Source organism: Rhinoderma darwinii, chromosome 2 (genome assembly GCF_050947455.1).
Source record: "Rhinoderma darwinii isolate aRhiDar2 chromosome 2, aRhiDar2.hap1, whole genome shotgun sequence".
In the NCBI taxonomy this organism is placed as follows: Eukaryota; Metazoa; Chordata; class Amphibia; order Anura; family Rhinodermatidae; genus Rhinoderma; species Rhinoderma darwinii.
In genome coordinates, this window is record NC_134688.1 from 246410409 (window position 1) to 246419068 (window position 8660).

Here is an 8660-nt window from a genome sequence, read left to right on the forward strand (position 1 = left end):
TAAACCCCTTGAATTCGTTAAAAAAAAAAAAAAAAAAAATCAACAGCGAAGGTCGGTCAATATATAAGTACTTAACCAAACATGGTGCCATTAGAAAATAGAACTCATAATAATGCTATTGAAAAATACAACTCATACTAGTATTATAAGTTATTGTAATATAATTCAGCATTATTAGTTTTGTAATTTATCTTTAGTTACAAAAATGCTCCAGTGAGATATTCCCTTTACTTCATTATAATGACGCCCCCTGGTGTTCAATCTGTATAGTAATGTGCACGTCCTCATACTGAGCTGAACGAGGGAGGACGCACATGCTCAAACTGTCCCCAGTAACAGAAAATGCCTCTTCTGCTTGTCAGTAAAGAAGAAGCTTTTATTCAGAATCACAGCTTGTAGTGTGGATGGAGACTCATGCAGTAAGAAACACACAGGAGAGCCAGCAGTTTGCTTAGATGAAGAGGGAGTCTGCATACAGCACTGTTTACAGACAGTATTAAGCTCTCCCCACTCCTTCTTATCCTCTCATTGTGTGTAAGCTGCAAGCTCTCCCTCTTTTTGTTATATAGGGCTGTGCTCTCCATATAAAAAGATATGTAATGGGGGGCATTTGTAATGCTTCTCCTAGGGAGGAGGCAGAGGCAGGGAAATAGAACGATCTGCCTGTACAAGCTATGACAGACACAGGGAGGAGCTGCCGCAGAAAGGAAAAGCTGTCCCTCTAAGTTAATGGAAAAGTAAAAAAAGCGGTGATGCAAAACCAAAAGATTCCTGCAACCTCACTGTAAGGCCGGATTCACACAAGCGTGTGCGTTTTGCGCGCGCAAAAAACACTGCGTTTTGCGCGTGCAAAAGGTCCGTGTGTCATTAGCATATGGTGCGTGGCTGCGTGATTTTCACACAGCCGGCATCATGATGACACTCTGTTTTTATGTTTACAAACAGAAAAGCACATGGTGCTTTTCTGTTTTCATTCATAGTTTTTACTACTGTAGCGCACATCACGTGCAGCACCCAGAAGTGCTTCCGTGTGCCGAGCGCGATTTGCACGTACACATTGACTTCAATTGGTGCGTGCAGTGTGAAACACGGCCAAATATAGGACATGTCATGAGTTTCACGCAGCGGACATACCCTGCGTGAAATTCACTGACAGTCTGAACGGCCCCATTCATTAACATAGGTCAGTGCGACGCGCGTGATTTCCACGCGTGTAGCACGGACGTATTATACGTTCCTGTGAATAAGCCCTAAGTTTAAAATAGGCTCAGTCCTTAAGGTGTTAAAAGGGCAGTTTAAAATGGTTTGCTTTTTTCTACAAACCACACCATCCATGGGCTGCATCTGGTATTGCAGCTCAACCCCATTCAAGTGACACAACTTTTGAAGGTCTTGTCAGTTAATATTACAGAATTCCATTACATAAAAATTACACCGGCAACCCATGTGACAAGTAATTAAAAAATAAGCCCTGACCACTCTCTTCCAACATAACCCAGATTTGCTCCTCTCTATCAGGAATTGACATGTGGGCACTAAGTAAAAATTCACTGAAAACTTGTAGTGGTGCTAAGGGTACATCAACACTCAGATACAGATTTTGGTGTGAATTTCACTGCAGAGAGTTTATTTTAAAAAAAAAATACTATACTCCCCTCCCCATGGCAATGCTTCCTCACACATCCACCAGTACAGCCTTCAGAGATGACCCATCGTCACATGTGACCACTGCAGGGTGTCATTGGCTGCAGCGGTCATGTGTCGGCACAGCACGTCATCGCTGGAGGGCGGCTGTACAGAGATGACACATGGCGAGTATACTTGTCATGAATGGCAGGCAGTAGCTGCATCATGATAACATTACTCGTCATGCTGGTCGTAGAGCGAGGCAACGTCTGTAATACACAACCAAAGCCCTGCGTTTTAATGGCGGAGATCAGAGAATCTATTCACTGTTCAAAGAGGATCTGTCACTAGTTTATTAATTCCCTATCCCCTAACTAATCTAATAGGCGCTATGATACTGATAACTAGTGTGATTTTTTTTTAAAAACATTTATTATTTATCTGTATTTTTTTCCTAAATATGCTAATTTGGCTATAGTTGCCAAATGGGAGGCAACTCTCTCTATTTACTCTGGGCAGTGTAATGTTTTCTGTATGACGCTGTTCAATCAGCATCATACAGTTCTCCTCTACTCAGCCCAGCAACACAGACTGATCATATAATATACAGCTTCCATTCCCGACTCTGTTTTCAACTGGTTATACCTCCATTTGTTTCACAGCTAGAACTGCGATCCTGCGAACCTACGATCACAGCCGGAGATATGGCTGTTTGAAGTGATCCCCCTTTCCTTCAGCCTCAGTCTCTTACACTGTGTGGAGCTGCTCCATGCTAATAGAACAGCGTCAGAGACTGTGAGGTAGCTCCACCTCAGGAGAATCACCGGTGTTACCTTCCAGTTGTCTAATAAAAGCTCATTTGCATATTTGGAAAAAAAAGCTCATAACATTTAAAATAAAATAATAAACTTTTTGGGACTAAATTTTCACCAGCATTATCAGTGTGACAGCGCCTGTTAAATTAGGTAGGAGATTGGACATTACTAAACTAGGGACAGATCCTCTTTAACCTTGTATGCCACATTCAATGCTGGTCGTGGCATACATAGAGACTGAGAAGGAGACCCCACTTTGATCGTTCACAGTGTAAACAGCCCAGGGTCCATTAACCCCTTTACGACGAAGGACGGATATACCCGTCCTGTTCAGGAGTTAGTTCTCGCAAAAGGACGGATATATCCGTCCTCTGATTGCGTGGGTACTACCAGTGTACCCACGCGATCAGCGGCAGGAGCACGGCTGTTATACACAGCCTGACTTCTGCCACAACTTCTGGAATCGAAGCGCGCTCTTATTCTGGACGTTTAACACATTAAATAACGCTGTCAATAGTGACAGCGACATCTAATGTGTTTGACAGAGGGAGGGAGCTCCCTCTGTCACCCCATCGGCGCCCCCGCAAAGAAATCGCGGGTCACCTTCGAGTTTCCATGGCAGACGGGGGCCTAACAAAGGCCCCCAGGTCTGCCTTCAGCAAATGCGTGTTAGGCCAAGCCGTAGGCCTGGCCTATATATTGACTGTCAGTTTTACGAAGTATACCAAAGCATTATATATGCGATCAGCAGATCGCATAGTGAAGTCCCCTGGTGGGACTAAAAAAAAAAAAATAAGTAAAGCAGTTAAATAAAGTTTGTGGAAAAAAATAAAAATAAATTACAGACAGAATAAAATAAAACTATTTTTATTTAGTAAAAGTGTCAAAACAAATAACACATACACATATATGGTATCCCCGCGATCGTAACGACTTGAACTATAAAAAGAACACATTAATTAAACTGCCGGATAAACTACGTCCAAAAAAACGCAAAAAACAACGGCTAAATTCTCTCTTCTCTCCCATTCCCTCCATAAAAAAATAAATAAAAGTTAATCTATAAGTCTTATGTACCCCAAAATAGTACTAATGAAAACTACACCTTGGCCCGCAAAAATCAAGCTCACATACGGCCACATTGACAGAAAAATAAAAAAAGTTACGGCTCTTCCCCTTAATCGTGCCAGCCCATAGAATAAAGTTAACATGTTATTTACGCTGCATAGTAAACGGCGTAAATTTATAACGTGAAAATCAATTCTGGAATAGCTGCTTATTTTCAATTCTCCCCTAAAATAAAGTTAATAAAAGTTAATCAATATATTATAAGCATCTAAAAATGGTGCAATTACAAAATACAACTCGTCCCGCAAAAAACAAGCCCTTATACGGCTATGTCGACGGAATAAAAAAAAAGTTACGACTTTTGGAATGCGACCGTGAAAAAACAAAAAATAATCCTTGGTCATTAACGTGCAAAATGGCCTGGTCATTATGGCCTCATGCCAACTTCAGTTTTTCCCTCAGGGCGCTATCCGTTTTTGTCAGTGATAGCATCCTGAACCTATTTATTTCAATGGGCACATGCACACTTCCGTTATTTTGACTGATCCGTTGTGCCGTTCCGTCAAAAGTAGAGCATGTCCTACTTTGGTCATTGATTCCGTGACCGTGGGTCAATGGGTCTGCCAAAAAAACGGACGGCACATGGAAGGCTTCCGTGTGCCGTCCGTTTTTTACGGATCCATTGCCTAAGCAACAGCAGGGCGTGCCAAAGTTCACAGAATGGGACATGTGACAAGTTCTAATAAAGTTCAATACCTTCAGTTTTCTTAACGGAAACACGGAAGCGAAACGGAAGCAAAACGTCTGTTTAAAACGGAAACCCGGAACTGACACTGAGTACACATGGAAACCACACGGATACCAAAACGGACACACGGATCCGTCAAAAACGGCCGAGAAAACAGGGATGGAAGTGTGCATGAGGCCTAAGAGGTTAAAGGACCCTAGTGCTGTCAAACCATATTGCTTCCTTTTAGGGCATACTTAGGGCATGCCCCCACGTGGCGGATTTCCTCCGCAACTGTCCGCATCAATGCCGCACCTAATCCGGGTTGCGGATTACGGCTGCGGATCTGCCCAAAATGTGCAGTAAATTGATGCGGACTAGCTGCTGCGGACTGCGGTGAAAGTACTTCCCTTCTCTCTATCAGTGCAGGATAGAGAGAAGGGACAGCACTTTCCCTAGTGAAAGTAAACAAATTTCATACTTACCGGCCGTTGTCTTGGTGACGCGTCCCTCTTTCGGCATCCAGCCCTACCTCCCTGGATGACGCGGCAGTCCATGTGACCGCTGCAGCCTGTGATTGGCTGCAGCCGTCACTTAGACTGAAATGTCATCCTGGGAAGCTGGACTGGAGACAGAATCAGGGAGTTCTCGGTAAGTATGAACTTCTATTTTTTTACAGGTTGCTGTATATTGGGATCGGTAGTCACTATCCAGGGTGCAGAAACAGTTACTGCCTATCGCTTAACTCTTTCAGCACCCTGGACAGTGACTATTTACTGACGTCTCCTAGCAACGCTCCCGTAATTCCGGGAGCCCCATTGACTTCCTCAGTCTGGCTGTAGACCTAGAAATACATAGGTCCAGCCAGAATGAAGAAATGTCATGTTAAAAAAGCAAGACGCATCCGCAGCACACATAACATGTGCATGACAGCTGCGGACTTCATTGCGGAATTTAGAATCTCCATTGAAGTCAATGGAGAAATTCCGCCATGAGTCCGCAACCAGTCCGCCACTGCTCCGCAACAGACAGAGCATGCTGCGGACACCAAATTCCGCTCCGCAGCCTATGCTCTGCAGCGGAATTTTACGCATCGTCTAAACGAACACTTCTAAATTTAAGTGGAAGTCAATGGAGAAACGGCTCCGCAGCGGAATTCAAGTGAAATTCCGCCACGTGTGAACCCAGCCTTAGGTAGATATATGTCATATATATTTTATTTTTCCCGCTTTGTGATTAAAAAATAAAAAAAGTAATTAAGTACATTTAAAAAAAAGAACACAAACATTTTTTACACTAAATAAAATGTATTAAATGAAAGTCCTAAGACATAAAACAATAGAGACATATTTGGTATCCTCATGATCGTAAAAACCTGTACAATAAATTTATAACATCTTTTGTGATAATGGTTGTATGGAATAAATAAAACACTAAAAACTGTAGCAGAATTGCTTTTTCCTGCATTTTCCAAAATAAAGATTCATATAAATTAAACACTAATGTATATGGACCAAACAAAAGTCACCTACATAAAGTATAACTCATCCCGCAAAAAACAAGACATCGTACAGCTATGTTGACCCAAGAAAAGGTACAAAGAGGCAAAATAAAAAAAAGGGCAGATTAAAGAGTCTCTGTCACCACATTATAAGTGCCCTGTCTCCTACATAAGGAGATTGGCGCTATAATGTAGGTGACAGCAGTGCTTTTTATTTAAAAAAACGATCTGTTTTCACCACTTTATTAGCGATTTTAGATTTATGCTAATGAGTTGCTTAATGACCAAGTGGGCGTTGTACAGAGGAGTGTGCATATGACCGGTTACAACGAGATCACGCTTCCTCTGCTGTAACTACCACAGACAACGAAGTGCAGAAATTGTGAATAGACATCCCGTGGAATGTCTATTCACTGTCTAAACATTTCAGTATTGTTAATGTGTTAGTATAAGACAGCAGATAAGGATCTAGCAGGATCCCTATGCGCTGAGTAAATGAATGGAGAGGAGTGCATGATGCTGATTGGTCAACGTCATACACTCCCCTGTACAACGCCCACTTGGTCTAAAGTAAAAATACGCCCAGTTGGTCATTAAGAAACTAATTAGCATAAATCTGAAATTGCTCATAACTTGCTAAAAAATGATAGTTTTTCAAAATAAAAACACTGCTGTTATCTACATTCCAGCTCCGGTCACATTATGTAGGAGATAGGGCACTTATAATGTGGTGACAGAGCCTCTTTAACATGTCTTTCTCTGAAACAATTTGACACAGTTTTAAATCTCTTACATGGCATAATAAGCGCTGTGTTATAAATAGCAAACTTTCATGCTGCCAGAGAGTCGTCTGCTGCAGTTTTCCTTCCAAATTCCCGATTTTCAATACCCAATAAAGAGTCAGGGAAGGAGGGAAAATGCTTACGAATGGGATGGCGAAGTCTACAACACTATTCCATACAAAACAAAAAGGTATGCCAACGCACACCGGTCTGGCATATGCCAAAAGGATACTCTTTTGGCAAATGCAGGGCAAATGGGGGCCTATGGATATGTTTGGTGTATTCGTGGGAAACCTTCCCGGCACATGTTGGGCCAAAGCGTGATGTGAACATGCCCTTAGTGTTGCTAGTGACACTTCATTGTGAGACCTATATTACCTACAGATCCTTACCATGGAATGTGTTTATTTTCAACAGATCCTTACCAGGGAAATTTATTCATTTTCTTTAGTGTTGGCTATATATTTTTTTTTCATTTTTTTTTCCAGCTATATTAGGACACAACTATGACGAATCACTCCTGCTTAGTTACATTGTCCAATGCTAGACTTTTTATAGTAAAACTTAATTCAATAGAGTATTTAAAATCTTCTACTTTTTAAAATGTAAGATATTTTCATGCATTTCTATGAACAGTGATTTCAGAGCGATTTTTGTGTAGCGAGCGATAAAAAGTTTATGTGTAGCACTAGCCAAATGGTGTCTTACATACTTTCCCTTCCCCATATTTTTTACTGTAGTTCTGCTTGATCAGATTGGCAGCTGTGTATATACCCAAGTCCACCAAAAGCTCCAAAGAATGCCGTGCTTATCAATGCTAAAATCTGATTATCACTGCAAGGATAGATTGTTTATCAATGCCAAGCATCCATCATTAGAAATCCTGTAAAAAAACAATAGATGAATAAAGGATACTAAGATGCTCTAGATGAATAAGGGATACTGGATCCAAATGACGCGATCCAAGTAAGGCTTCGTTCACATCTGCGCCAGGATCCCGTTCCGACATTCCGTTGGAGCTTTCCGTCGGAACCGGACCCTGGCTGACACCAAAACCAAAGGAAGCAAGGTTCCCGTCGTTTTGACGGAATCAATAGCATAGTCGACTACGCTATTGATTCCGTCAAAACGAAGGAACACTTGCACAACTGAGACAAATGGAAACCATTGGCACCGGAACCATCTCAATTGAAATCAATGGTGATGGGAACGGAAACCTTTGGTTTCCATTTGTGTCAATCAGGGTCCCGTTCCGACGGAAAGCTCTGGCGGCACGTCAGAACGGGACCCCGGCGCATATGTGAATGAAGCCTAAGGGTGCCTTCACATATATAAGGGCCTGTTCACATTACCGTTCATTTCCGTTCTGGGGTCCCGTCGGAGGTTTCCATCGGATGAACCCCGCAACGGAAAGTGAAAGCACAGCTTCCGTTTCAGTCAACATTGATCTCAATGGTGACAGAAACATCGCTAATGGTTTCCGTTCGTCACCATTCCGGCAGGTTTCCGGTTTTCCGACGGAATCAATAGCTGAGTCGACTGCTCTATTGATTCCGACAGAAAACAGGAAACCTGCCGGAATGGTGACGAACGGAAACCATTAGCGATGTTTCTGTCACCATTGAGATCAATGGTGACTGAAACGGAAGCTGTGCTTTCACTTTCCGTTGCGGGGTTCACCCGACGGAAACCTCCGACGGAACCCCGCAACGGAAATGAACGGTGATGTGAACAGGCCCTTAGTTGCATCAGCACTGGTTTTTTTGTCTCTCAAGTGATTACAACTGATGCAAAAACGGATGCAAAAATTGATCAGTTGCCATCAGGCTTTATCACAATTTTTACTACAAAACCATCAGTTGTCATCAGTTTTTACCATTCGTTTTTAACATCAGTTTTTACCACAATGGTCCACAAAAAAGAGACAGTCTAGGGTCTGAAACTGTGCCAGTTTTATCAGAGTAGTGCATAGCTTTTGATAGATTGGATACATGATGGATTAGATATTTGTATCATGTCAGGGCTCTCCTTCTCTGCTACGGCCTCAGCGCTACACTGAAGTCTGACACACACATTGTAATGTCACGTGTGTTATATTTAGTGCAGCGTAAAGGCCGGCGCTGAGAGCCCAAAAGGCAGCT